The 15,439-nt window shown below is 38.3% G+C and overlaps 1 pseudogene; it reads right to left on the minus strand.

Annotated features, from left to right (window-relative positions):
- Nucleotides 1–4,912: 4,912 nt before the first annotated feature.
- Nucleotides 4,913–15,027, minus strand: LOC140631443 (glucose-6-phosphate isomerase pseudogene; annotated as a pseudogene).
- Between the last annotated feature and the right edge of the window lie 412 nt (nucleotides 15,028–15,439).

Here is a 15,439-nt window from a genome sequence, read left to right on the forward strand (position 1 = left end):
CAGTTGTACCTGAAGACTCCACTCGGACTCCAGCTATGCCTCTTATCCAAAATTAGGCTGCAACTTTGTTTTTTAACGGGGGTTATTATCAGTAATAAAATATCTGGTACTTGGAAATTATATTTACATATACAAGAAATTGACACCAAAAACTTTAGGACATTTTATTTTGACAACTGTTCCTCCCAGAAAACATAATTCCCATTACATAATGTTTTTAACCAATTCTTTGATGTTTGTATCAGTTCCTTTTAGTTGTCTCTGACATACCTTATTGGTTAATAAAATAGAATTGATTGCATGTTGCTGACCTTGCTTCTTTCCTTCCTACCTTCCTTCCTTCCTTCTCTCTTTCTCTCTTTCTCTTTCCTGAGAAAGCATATTTTCTTTTTTTTTTTAATATTTTTTTTCTTTATTTATTTATGATAGTCACACAGAGAGAGAGAGAGAGAGAGAGGCAGAGACATAGGCAGAGGGAGAAGCAGGCTCCATGCACCGGGAGCCCGACGTGGGATTCGATCCCGGGTCTCCAGGATCGCGCCCTGGGCCAAAGGCAGGCGCCAAACCGCTGCGCCACCCAGGGATCCCCATATTTTCTTTTTTAAGTGTTTATTTAAATTCTAGTTAGTCAACATACAGTGTAATGAGTATCAGGTGTATAATTTAGTGATTTAATACTTCCATACAACACCCGATGTTCATCACAGAGAGTGCCCTTCTTAATCCCCATCACTTATTTAATGCACCCTCGCACCCACCTCCCCTCTGGTACCCATCAGTTTGTTCTCTATAGTTAAGAGTCTTTTTCTTCGTTTGCCTCTCCCTCTCTTTCCCTGTTGCTCATTTGTTTTGTTTGTTAAATTTATTACACTGTTGGTGGGAATGGGAACTGGCACAGCCACTCTGGGAAACAGTGTGGAGGTTCCTCAAAAACTTAAAAATATAACTACTTCATGACATGACAATTGCACTACTAGGTATTTATGCAAAGGATACAAAAATATTAATTTGAATGGATACACACACCCAGATGTTTAATATCAGCATTGTCTACAATAGCCAAATTATGGAAAGAGGCCAAATGTCCATCTGTTGATGAATATAAAGAAGATGTGGTGTATATATATACAATGGAATAATCCCCAGCCTTCGAAAAGAATGAAATCTTGTTATTTGCAATACCATGGATGTAGTTAGAGGGTATTATGCTAAGTGAAATAAGTCAGTCAGAGAAAGAAAGATACCATATGATTTCAATCATATGTGAAATTTAAGAAAAAACATATTCTTAACAGAAAACTTGAAAACTAATCTCATTTTAAATGTAAACTTGCAAAGCTAGTACCAAGAAAAATTCTGTATATAAGAATAAGATTTCTGTGATCTCAAAATCCTAAAAAGAGCATTGACTATAATTTAGGTCTATTCCAGAAAAAAAGAAAAAAAAGTATGAGGAACTCAATGCATGGTAAGTGAAATTTAAAATGGTAATCATTTTTATGTAGCTATTATATAAAACACCTCATACTTACAGGCAGAAATTGCATCACACTTTTAACTTATTCACATCAGGAAACTAAAATTTAAACCAGAATATAGATTATCACAGTATAAGATATCTACATTTCAAAAAAAAAGTTTTACAACTAAATTAAATAAACCAGTAAAATAAATTAAAACACAAGAAAAAAAGGATTCAGGAAAACTTGAATTTTTGTTTATAATTATTCAATTTTAAGTGTACTGACGGTTGACTTTAAAAAATCTAAAAAACTAGGAAGAACTTCTAAATGTATGTTTTCAGAATGAAATGGTAACAGTATTATGCAGTGACAACTTATTGCTTTTTTGTATATGAATAGCATTTATTATTTTTTTATTCTGTGTAAAATTCAGAATTAAATTGTAATGTAAGCAACCAAAATAATATATATTATATATATACTATCTATAATATATTTCTATTTCATTTAATATATATATTACATATATATTACATATATCTTAAAAAAGCAACCAAAATTAATATATATTATATATATGCTGTCTATAATACATTTCTATTTCATTAAATATATATTACATATACTATATATATATATGTATATATATATATATATACATATATATATATATTCTTTTCTCCTTCATACCCCTTAAAGCATAATTAAATGTACAGGAATGGAGTAATTTTCTTTTCTCTATTTCTTCACTTTATGTGAAAATGTAAGGCCAAATGGAGCTTAAAATATTTAACAACCTAAATATTATGGTACATTTTAACAGCCTCATAAAGGGACAGTCTTTCTCATGAACCACTGTACCAGGCCTCAACAGTCTGATAAACTAGCATGAAGATGTTTTAACATTTTTAAGATTCTGATCTTTATATATTCTATGTATTTATGTATTTATTAAACTTTCCCTTATTGAAAATACAGCATCTGAAGCACCTGGCTGGCTCGGTCAGTAGAGCATGCAACTTTTCATCTTGGAGTTGTGAATTCAAGCCCCACACTGGGTGAAGAGATTACTTAAAAAATAATTAAAAAATAAAGATACAGCATCTATCTCAATCCCCCTATATTTTAAATGAGAGATAATAATATAAAAGTTTAAAATAACGTGATGAGTAAAACAATGGAGCTGTGGATCCCATATAGCAGTATACTTACAAAGAAGAGGGTCACTCTGACAGCTCAGGGAGCTTTACCCTATTGTTTCTAAAGGGTGATGAATTCACCAGGCTGTCAGAAGAGGAAGGACATTCTGGGCAATAGCGGTTGTTAGCATGCCTGAGACACAGGCTTGAAAATGTATTGTGCGTTTAGAGAAATTTAAAAGTAGACTACTGATGATTCATTGAGTTAAGCGTGAGAAACGTTTGAAAAAAAACAGAATTGCATGTTCTTTTCATACAATTTCTTCACTCACTTATTTAAGAAGTCTTCGTTATGTACCAACTATGAGCCAGGAACTGGAAAATGTTTGGGGGAGGGATCAAATAATGAACAAAGCAAACACAGATTATTCTCATAGAACCTATATTGGACCTATATATGGATGGGAGAGTTTATTTAAAAATCTATATAAAGTGTAGAAGGACTATTGTGGAGATAGTACCTGGTCTGGTTATTTGTTGCTGCAAAACAAACTTCTCTCAAGCTTTGTGGTTAAAAAACAATATTGTTGTTATTATTACTTGCTTGTTTGTCAGACTTGGTTCAAGTAAGTGGTTCTCTTCATGCAACTGCCATCAGATGCTGCTTGGGCTACGACATTGGAGGGCGCAACTGAGTGGTTGTTGGGTTGATTCGCTGGAACTGTTGACAAGCACACAAATGTGCAGCCTCTCCATGCGGCTTGGCCTCCTCACAGCATTGGATACTGGGTTCTGAGAGCGAATTTTCCAAAAAAACAGGAAGCAGTGCCTTTGGGTCATTGACGTCGTGAACTGCCCAGATTCAAAGGAACTGGAGGGTATTATGCTGAGTGAAATAAGTCAATCGGAGAAGGACAAACAGTATATGGTCTCATTCTTTTGGGGAATATAAAAAATAGTGAAAGGGAATAAAGGGGAAAGGAGAAAAATTGAGTGGGAAATATCAGAAAGGGAGACAGAACATGAGAGATTCCTAACTCTGAGAAACGAACTAGAGGTGGTAGAAAAGGAGGTGGGCGGGCGGTGGGGGTGACTGGGTGATGGGCACTGAGGGGGGCACTTGATGGGATGAGCACTGGGTGTTATTCTATATGTTGGCAAATTGAACACCAATAAAAAATAAATTAAAAAATAATAAAATAATAAAAGGAAATATCTACTTTAGAAAAGGGAACTCTGCTCCATTAATCATATATTTACTATCCGAATGAGGTTACTTTGATAAGGAAAGAGGGCAGTTTTCTACACATTCCTAGTTTCACACCTAACTTCTAATTCCTCATACTTTTGACTGCCTTTGCCATCTAGTGGCTTAGTGTGTCAAGGGCCACAGCAACACAGGCTGATGATATCAAGTGGCACAAAAGAAAGTAGCTCCACCCTTACTGCAAGATAGAAGATATCCTTGACCATTTGTAACTGAGCATTTCCTTTAGTCTCATGCTCTACACAGGCTGACCTTGAAAGGGAAGTGTGAGTTAGGTTGTTTTTAGAATCCAGAAAGGAGAAGTGCTGCTACTAGACATTTTCCAGTAATAATCTGTTTATTTAACATGCATTTCAGTCACTACTCAATGAATACCTGGAAGAAACTGAAAATAAAACTTAAATGTTCTTTTAAACCCATCCAGGTTATTTTAATATAAATATCAAAAAATACTGCATTAAAAAAAAAAAGACAAATTTGGGAAAATGTTAAGCTGGTCAGGAAGCTGGGAAAATAGGCATAGACTGGGCCATCCTGGGCCACCCAGAATATGGCCACCCTAAAGGATAGATGTAGGGCTAAAAGAATGCACAGGGAAGCTACTTCAATTTAATGGAGGGTATAGAAGGATTTTCTGGCGAGCTAAGCATTTTTAACTTTATCCTCAGGCTATGTACAATTCAAGCATGAAAATACAAAATCAGATCGGCATTTCAAAATCATAACCATATAAATTTAGGGAAGGTATTGGAGTGAGTATACACTGAGTCATAAAAGAACAATGAGGAAGCTATAACTATTTTCAAAATTATTAGATGGAGAGAAAATAAAATGTTAGCTGTAAGGATGGATTAATAGAATTTTATTTGACCAAAATCTACAATGAAGAATTAGACATAATTACCAAACTTTTAGAGTGGTGTTATCATATCACCTTTAAAATAATTTAGTTTTAAGGTCACTTACAATTGAATGAATGATAACATTAGAAAATTCCAGCTTTTCTCGATCAGAGAATTAAGATCCAACTTTCTTGCAAAATCTTTTTTTTTTCCTTTGTGGCATCTTTATTTTTCTATCTGGTACACGAACAAAGCGAACACGGTCAGAAATATCAGCTGCACTGGAACACTTCAGCCAATCGTAAAACAGAGGGCACATGGACATGGATGGGCAGGGGTGGCAGTTCCAGACCGGCTTCCCCCAAAGGGCTTGTGCTCCAAGCCCGCAACCAGAGGGTGCTCTGGGAAAGACTGTGCAGCGCATCTCTGGTGAGGAGAGACAAGGACCAGTTACAACAGGGACTGCAGCCGGGCATGAGTTTATTGGCTTCTGGCCTCACGCTCCTGCTTGATGAAGTTGATTAGCCCGTTCGTGGAAGAGTCGTGAGAGGTGACTGGGCTGCTGCCATCAAGTTCAGGCTCAATTTTCTTGGCCAGCTGCTTTCCCAGCTCCACCCCCCACTGGTCAAAGCTGCTGATGTCCCAGAGGACACCCTGAACGAAGATCTTGTGCTCGTACATGGCGATCAAGGCTCCCAGAATGAATGGCGTGAGCTTGGTGAACACAATAGAGTTTGTTGGGCGATTTCCTTCAAAGACCTTGTGCGGCAACAGCTTCTCTAAGTCCTCTGGACTCTTTCCTGCGGCCTGCAGCTCCTTCCGGGCCTCCTCTGTCGACTTCCCCTTCATCAGGGCCTCAGTTTGGGCCAAAAAGTTGGCCGGGAGGATCTTGTGATGCAAACCCTTCCTTATCGGGTGCTGGGTCTGGACCGGGATGCGGAAGTCACAGGGTATCATCTTGGTGCCTTGGTGGATGAGCTGATAGAAGGCGTGCTGGCCTTGGTCCCTGGCTCCCCCCACACGATGGGGCCCGCCTGGTGTCCACACGAGTGCGGGACTTGGTGATGCACTTCCCGTTGGACTCCATGTCACCCTGCTGGAAGTAGGCAGCAAAGCGGTGCAGGTACTGGTCGTAGGGCAGCACGGCCTGCGTCTCACACCCAAAGCAGTTGAGGTACCAGGTGCCCAGCAGAGCCAGCAGGACAGGGGCGTTCTTCTCCAGGGGCGTCGTACGGAAGTGCTGGTCCATCCAGTGAGCCCCTGAGAGCAGCTGCTCGACGTTGTCAAATCCCACGTGCGGTGCAATGGAGAGTCCAATGGCTGACCACAGCGAGTAGCGTCCTCCCACCCAATCCCGGGACTCGAACATGTTCTGAGGGTCAATCCCAAACTCCTTCACTTTGGTCGCGTTGGTAGACAGGGCGACAAAGCGCTTCGCGACTGCAGAAGGATCCTTGGCCGACAGGAGAAACCCTCCCTTCGCCGTCTCCGCATTTGTAATGGTCTCCTGGGTGGTAAAGGTCTTGGGGGCAATGATGACCAGAGAGGACTCAGGGTTCGGGGCGGCCGGGGTGTTGGAAATGTGGGTCCCGTCGGTGTTGGAGGCAAACCAGACCCGGGGTCCTCCTGAAGAGTACGGCTTAAGGGCTTCAGTCACCATGAGGGGCCCCAGCGCAGAGCCGCCAATGCCGATGTTAATGACGCCCGTGATGGGCTTGCCCGAGTACCCCTTCCACTCTCCGCTGCGGACGCGCTGGCGGGAAGACTTCACCTTCTCCAGGACCCTGTTGCCCTCCGGCATCACATCCTTGCCATCCACCAGAACGGGTGTGTTTGACCGGTTCCGCAGGGCCACATGCAGCACCGCCCGATCCTCCGCGAGGTTGATCTTCTCGCCACTGAACATGCGCTCCGGGGCAGCCTCCACACCCCTGCACTTGGCCAGGTCCACCAGCATCTGCATCACGGTGTCGGTCACCAGGTTCTCGGAGTGATCCACCAGAATACGCCCATGGTTGGTGTTCAGGTTCAAGCTGAAGCGGTCGAAGCGTTCCCTGTCCCCCTCGGAAAGGCGGCGCAGGTTGAGGTCAGAGCCCTGCTCGCGATGCCTCTTCTGCAGCTTCTGGAACCGCGGGTTCTGGGCGAGCGCGGCCACGGCGAGGGCAGCGGGGCGCACGGGCTCGGACCGGCTCGCGGGAGGAAGAGGGGCGGGCGGCGCGGCTGGCGGGGGCCCCGAGCAAGGCCGCAAAATCTTTTTATGAACTTAACATTTGAGATAATCCAACAATATTTTTTTTTTATCAGAGCTATTTCTGAAAAGTCAAATAGAATCATTTCAGCAAGAAGTTCTAATAGAATACATATATTCTGGAAACTTTGGTACCAGAGGGACTGTCTCAACTGAGATCAGAGTACTGTGTTTTAAGGACTTTCATATAAAAAACAGTCTAAGACATTAGAAAGACTGATGGTTCCTCCTTATTCTCTTAAGACAATCATTCTCTATTGGAGGGAGGATGATTTTAATTAATTTATATTTTTAACTCAATGTGTTAGATATAAGGAAATCTAAACCTTTCCTTCTTGGAAAGAAGGTTGGTGCACAAATGCACACATATTGTTTCTTAACAATTTATAAGAGAGAGTATACAGTAGTTGAGAGAAAAGCTAAAATAACAAGAATCAGCAGCGAGGAACAGATGTCAGAAAGTTTGTAAATGATAAAGTCATTATCTCAGAATCTGTAGCTATAATCATGCCAACTTGTAATTTGCAGTGTTCCTCAAATAATCTTGCCATGGGGTATCATAGGCTTTTTACAAGTAAGTTCCCCTACTTAAAATTAGAATCATGGCATCCAATTCTTATCTCCACTATGCCTTAGTCTAGAACCTGAACCATGTGCATGTACTGTAAGTGGGAATCATCCTCTAGCTGCTTACCCTTGGTCATCTTCCCTTATCCAAGGGAAATCCACCAAATGTTTTCTTTTCTACTCTTTTGATATAAATATATTGATCCATTCCTCTCTACCTATTCCTATTCACTTTCCCGAACATCTGCAATTTCTTGTCTGAATTACTAGTAATACCCTCCCTAAGCGATGTCTTCTCCCCACATATGTTATCCATGTAAATTTTATCTTGTCTCTAACCTGTTTTAACTCTTCAATGGCCTCCCAGTCCTTGCCTCATAGAATGGATTTGAAATCCTTACAAAAAAAAAAAAAAAAATTGTTAAGGCCCTTCTCTCTGGCAGTAAGATGTTGACTTCTCTTTGCTTATCTCTTCAGCTTCATGGCCTTAATTCATGGCTCAGATGGGGCAATTCCATTCCTGCCTAGGGAAACTAGGGAAACTCATATGCACTCTCCTCTCCACTGGAAATAAACTTCTGTACCATCTATCCATGCCCAGGAAACTTCATTCACTTTAAGGTCTCAGATGAAATGTCACTTCTTCGAAAAATTCTTTTGTCAACTTTTGACCAGTGTAGAAACAATGATACTCCCGTGTCAGTCAATGATGCAATAGAAAATGTCTCTGATGAAAATATGGTCAGGAAAATTGAGGAATCAAATTTAATGACTCTTATAAAAATGTGCCGATGCTTCCCTTCTCTATTTGGAGTAGGGGCCTGTGTTCAGCAAGCACTGATATTTTTGTTTTCTTTTTAATGACGATATACAAAAGTTAGTGAAAAATGAGAATGAAAATAACAAAAGTTGAACATATGGAAGTCCTAGTTCAGATAAGGCGACACTAAGTGTTTCGTGGCTTTGCGACAACTGGTTTGGGAATAGAACTCAATGTTAACCACAAAGTTATGGTGTTCGCTTAGGTGAAAGTGGCACCTAAAACTGCCATCCTGAGTAAAGCTTGGCTTCTAACACCATACAGATGTCTCTTCATTGGTTTTGCTGCTCCTCCTCATGGTGGATGTTTTGTCAACCAGAGAAGCAATGTATATGTGTAATAAAGGCTGGCTCACAGAAATTAATAGCACAGGTTAAAGTAACCTAATTAATAGTTGACTTTTCAAAGTCAAAAATAATCCACTAACGTCAGATTAAGGTAAAGTCTATACTTCATATGTGTTAATGTCATAGTGAGTATCCAGTTGTTGTACATGAATAGCCAAAACCTATCCCAATAGTACATTAAAATTTCAAGTATTTCTGCAGAATATAAAGAAATTTGATTGACCAAAGAGAAGAATATTCTTTTTTTTCTTCTGAAGAATATTCTTTTCGGATTTTTTTTCCTGGTCTTTCAATATATTTGAGATTACTAAATCGATATATTTGATATATAGAAAAGATCAATCATCTATGATTATTAGTAAAATTTTGACAATATTTTCATCAATTGTCCTTGATTGACTAATTTCATTGTTTAAATATAGCAGAATGATCCTGCTTTTCAAGTTGGACAGGAAGTGGATCATTTGTTTAATTAAATATTCATCACTCAATTAACACAAACTGTAGTATGAGCCATACATAGGTCATATACCACAAATGTTCAGTACTTCATAAAATATCTGACAAGATTATGATTGTTATCTTTTTAATACCTCAAATGTCCTATAGGAGAGGTTTGCGTATATACACAAAATCACCGAAGTATGATTATCATGCTTAATAAAAGGAAGTGACTATAAAAGTGCTTCTACAAAGATTGCTTATAGTACTGTGTTTTACAAGAACTAAAAAAGAAGAAAAAATATCCCATAAACGTATACTATGCTGTATTACCATGAGATAACAGCCCCCATCTCTTGAGAGTTACAAAGTTGCATAATGCACTTTCACTGAGCATGTGATTTGTGATTTTCTTTTAATGGATGGAATATGGCAAAGATAGTGAGATGCCATTCTTGGGATGGCATTACCATACACACAGGTAGCTGGCAACTCATTTTAGAGACTCCCCTTGTAGGTTTACTTTAGTGGCTATGTTGGCCAAGCCTGTGTGTCAGGGAACTGCAGAAGTCTTTAGGAATGTCTCTCTAACATCTGAAGGTGGCTTCCAGCCAAAAGGTAGCAAGAAGCTGAGACTGTCGCTCATAGGTCCCAGAGAATATGTTCTGCTAGCCACTTAGATGAACTTGAAGGGAATTCTTCCTAAATTGAGCCTCTACATATGAATGGATTCCAGTTGAAACCTTGATGGAAGGCCTGTGAGACCCTGAGCAGAGGACTCAGCTAGGCTTTGCCCAGGCTCTTGACCCACAGAAAACATAGAACAATAAACCTGTGTTGTTTTAAGCCACTGTATCTGTGGCAATCTGTTATACTGCAATAGAAAGCTAAAATCATAGAGAAAGAAGGAAAGAGTAAGTCTGAAATCCTTCAGGATGGATTATCTTGATGATGTATAAACCGGAGAAAAACATTGTGTCCCCAATGGGAATGTTAAGCTTCTTTAAGACACAGTACATAGTTAAGAGCTAAAGATGATTTATCTGTGTCCTATTAAGCCAGGAACATACAGCACACAAGGAGATTTACCAGCTGACACTGGCTCAGATACCAAACGAGAGATCTGAGAAGATACCGAGGGCCGGAAGTAGAATTAAAGGTCTCTATCTTCATCTTTATGTGGTTAGTCCACTCCTTCTGAAATAATTCAGAATTTCTTTTGATTGCTTTGGCATCACATATCAGCGCCCTGGATGATGTCCATAAAACACTTCGATCATCACTGTGTCATAATTTTAGAGCAAGGACTCTGTGTTACACAGCCTGAATTTGAAGCCTAGGTCTTCCATGTTCTAAAAGTATAAATAAGCTGACTTTTCCAACTTCACTTGTCTATCTTCCCACCAGGGATACCAACAGTCCCTACTACTAAAGGATCTGTTAAGAATTAAGTGAGTTGGGATGCCTGGTGGGTGGGTCAGCAGTTGAGCATCTGTCTTTGGTTCAGGGCTTGATCCTGGGGTCCAAGATCGAGTCCCGCACCAGCCTCCTTGCAGGGATCCTGCTTCTCCCACTGCCTATGTCTCTGCCCCCTCCCCCCGTGTCTCTCATGAATAAATAAATACAATCTTAGAAAAAAAATAAGCAAGTTGAAAGATATTAAAACAACAACAACAACCCACAGAACACAGACCAGCTCAGAGATACAGAAGGGAGAATACCTCGTTGGCATCCAGCCTGAGACCCTTTCAGAAAGACAGGTGATGGTATTCATAATTATCTGGGGTCACATGAGAACTGAAACTATTCTAAGCCAAAAAGAAAGATACATACATTCACCTATTCTGAGTTATTAATGTGTTTTGTGCTATTAATTTCTGTGATCCAGCCTTTATTACACATATTCATTCAAAAATCCAGGGCTTCTCTGTACCGGACACCGATATGTGTTAGTGATACAGTAGTCTTCAAAACATAGAAACTCTGCTTTTGTCATGGGATAGTGATAGACTTCAATACTTGTGCAAATTATTTATTTATGCTTTGTAATGATTTTACAAATAAATTTTGGCAATTAGGAGGTTATTTTTATCTTCTGTTTTCTACCCTTTTCCAGTTTTCTGGGTAAAAGAAGGTTTTTTAAAATTATTTATAGTAAGGAGTTTCTCCCACAGAATTCATATAAGGTCTTTAAAGTAATTTGCTAAAAAAAAAAAAAAAAAAAAAAGTAATTTGCTTGTTGTTAACAATGGCAGAAGGGAATAAGATTGTGCACAATGATTAGGCACACAAAACAAAAACTGCACAAATGACAAAAATGAAGTAAAATGAAATTAATAAACTAATTTGCATTAACAATTTAAAGCTCCAAGTTTTAGTAATCATGAGTTTTAATCTGTTTTTAAGTGTTGTGTGCCTAATGTATTACAAGAAATAAAATGCTAATTAAATGGGAAACTATGTGTCTTCTTTCACAAAATAGAGCTTTAAAATCATTATAGTGGATTTGTTTACTCTTGAGTCATGAAATTTACAGGACTGATTCCAGCGTGTGGTTAAAAAATATCTATTTGAATGAAAGGCAGGTTAGTTATTAGTGCTGATAGGATATTGAACCATTTATATGGACATGCATCTAGATTTTAAAAATATTTTGATTGTAATTAATATAATGAGCTTAGATTGCAGTAACAGCATTTGAATTAGATGGTTATAAATGTATAGTGATCTTACAAGATTTAAGAATTATACAACAGCATACTCTTTTGCCAAATTGGGGAATGCAAAAACAAACACAAAACAAAATAATATTAATTATTTTACCTGTTTTTTTTTTAAGATTTTATTTATCCATGAGACACAGAGAGAGAGAGAGAGAGAGGCAAAGACACAGGCAGAGAGAGAAGCAGGGTCCATGCAGGGAGCCCGATGTGGGACTCGATCCTGGGTCTCCAGGATCACGCCCTGGGCTGAAGGTGGCACTAAACCACTGAGCCACCCAGGCTGCCCTTACTATTTTTGTTTTGTTTTGTTTTGTTTTGTTTTGTTTTTAACAGTTGGTACATTGTACAAATCTCCAGCAATAATCATAGAACTGGAAAACTTTCATATCATTGCACTTGTGATAGAGACATTTCTTGTGTCAGTCTTGAAGGGAACTTCATAGATAAATAGTAGATGCTAGAAAATCTAGCAGCCTTACATTAACTCTAGTCCTTAAAAAGCTTGTTCTTAGCCATCTTACACATATCTTGAGAGGTAGAGAATTACAAGCTCTGTGAATGAAAATGTGTGCACATGTGTGAGTGCATGTGTGTTGAGTGAGGGTCATGAAATAGAAAGGTTAAGGGATGAAACTAAGTAATAATCTAGGAAGTTATTTATTCGTTTTATTCTGAAGCCTGATTGGGAGTGGGTAAGCAATGAGCAATGGCACCCAGGGAACATACAAGGTAAATATTAATGTACAAAAGTCAATGGAATTTTTTTCTTCAGGACGGAATGAATGTCTGGAATCCATCACGACTATAGTCTTACATTGGCTCCTATCCATCAAGAATAGGACAAGAGCAGTTGAAAGTTCCACTGCAGGAGTTTGGGAACCGAGGTGGGGGGCACTCCTGTTCTAAGATTGCTCAGGTTATAACCCTTATTAAATAAAAAACAGCAACGTATTCTAGAAACTATGTTCATACCTTCATTTTCATCAAAAAATAAAACAGCATTTCATCATCCTTAATTTATTGAGAATGTAAATTTAAGAATTTTCCCTAGGCTGTATTTCTCACTTCCTAGAAGAAATTGGAAAAGTCATTTACTTTTCTGTGCACTTCAACCAAACTATTTGTCAGGAGGAGGAATATTCATCTTTCTCTCCCAGTACTCCCAAATTAAGTACTTGGCTTAATTTATATTAGTACAGAACTTTTCATTTTATATCATATTTCATATAAAAATATCAAGCTTTTATTTCATCTTCATGCACTTCCTGTCAATTGCTTCCCTGTTTTATTTCATAGTAACATTTTTAGGATCAGCGCCATTGTGATCTCTGAAAAAAAAAAAAAATAGCTTTCAAGAGTGTATATCAATAGAGAACCTTTTTTGTTTTGTTTTGTTTTACTTTTTGCAGTCAGGGAATGTGAATTAAATGTATATATTTCCTACATTACATATAACATTTCAGACATCTCTAAACCTCATTTTTAAATAGTTGGAAAAGTTACATGTAGATTTAAAAATTATTTTCAAATAACTAGGCTCAAATACTATTGTTTGACAATCCTATAGGCCTTACAGTTCTCTCCAACAAACTTCAAAAAGCAGTACTTTATAATATATCCTAGTAAAGATTAATGCATTTTTAAAATTCCCAAGTGGAATAAATATGACATATATATTTGCTATTTCATTTCATTTTTAAATTTTTTTAAATTTTTTTATTTATTTAATTTATTTGAGAAAGAGAGGGAGAGAGCAGAAGCCGTGGAGAGGGACAAGCAGGCTGCCCATCAAGCAAGCAGGAAGACCAATGTGGGGCTCGATCCCAGGACCCTGGGATCATGACCTGAGCGGAAGGCGACTGCCTAACTAACTGAGCCCCCCAGGTGCCCCACTATTTCATTTTACTCTTGTACAAACTGTAAATGATTATAATTTTGGACACCACTCATATTCCATGCTTTATAAAATAAACTCTAAGCAATGTGTGCTTATAAGCCAGAGTAATCATACATTTACACAAAGACACAATCCAAGACATCATTTTACCTCAGGTTATAAGAGTATTAATGGGTAAATCTCCTTTCTACTGCAAAGATATTTTATATATCATTTATACCACAAGGTAACACCATAACAACTTCTGTTGATTAACAAGATAATGACATAACATTAACTGTTAAAAGGAAGACTGTAAATCATAGTATTCATACTTTCTGCTTACCTTCATTACAGTTAAGACTTGCCACGAAATATTTACAATTCCAAATTGAGGGAAAAATGTATACAACAGGAATTTGATAACACACATTATTTTAATGATAAAAGAGCATAGTTTTCTGTTCATAGTTACATTGCAAAATAATGCTTAGAAACAAATGACAGTATTAGGAAAAACAATGTTTCAAAAACACATGATCTAGTTCTTAGTTCTAAAATAAATTTCGAACCATAACTAACAAATTATACAGAAGAAAATTACCTTAGCTTCTAACATCTGATATATACTGATATATTATCTAGTATTGATAATAAGGAAAACTAAACAGATCCAATATCTAAAAAAGATTACAAAATTAACTACAGATTATTCTTGACTGGGGTAATTAGACTCACCCTTAGTAGGACTATGATACTTCATTCTACGTCTAAGATTTGCATCCTACATATAATTATTCATAAACCAAGTCCATACTTTTTTGTTCATTTGTTTTAGGTCAAGGGGTCATACATAGCTTGCTTCTCATGAAACCACAGGTGTGGGTTGAGGGCCAGGTGATAATGAAGCACACGACATATTCATGAGAGTTTGGACCACCTGCTCGGACAATTTGATGGGATCTTAGGACCGGCTAGAGCCTGATTTCATACATTCCATTCCCAGCCAATTATGGAGTCCAGAGGAATAACATGACTTTATCACTTTCTGGATCAGCTAACACCCAGTTCTTTAAGCAGAGTTGAGAGGAAAGGCCTGTTTACATGGTTCCCCATCATCAAGAGAACCCTTCAAGGACACAGTTTGAAACCATTTTTCTTCCAATTCTTAGAGACCAGACAATGATTTTCTTGTTAGGCTTACCAGAGCTCCTGTACTACATTTGTAATGTCGATCCATTTGTAATCGTCGAAGCTGCTTGAGCACAATAGGATCAGAGAAGTTAAAAGGCATAATTGGTGGAGAGGCTTGCACTGCAGGCTGTACTACCAGCAAGTACTTATGGGTCTGATCCCCACTCAAGAGCAGTAGCCTATGGGGCCTATGGACATTCTAAGTAAGTGGTTCAAAGCAACATACATGTGCTAAATGTCATCTCTATAAGCTGAAAAGGCTCAGCAATTATTTAGCTTCTTTCTGAGGAGCTATATTCCTAAATTTTCTCTGGGACATTTCCCAGTCTCCTAGCAGACATACTGTCATCCTGAGTTATACACACATTTGCCGCTTCTTGCTTGTGAGCCCCAATCAATGTGACATTATCAACTGAATGGAGCCGCGTGATATCTTGTGCAATATCCAAAGATCAAAATAACAGTGAATCTGATCATGATGAGGATTTCTAGAACAAAGCAACCCTGAGCAT

This window comes from Canis lupus, chromosome 4 (genome assembly GCF_048164855.1).
Source record: "Canis lupus baileyi chromosome 4, mCanLup2.hap1, whole genome shotgun sequence".
Taxonomy (NCBI): domain Eukaryota; kingdom Metazoa; phylum Chordata; class Mammalia; order Carnivora; family Canidae; genus Canis; species Canis lupus.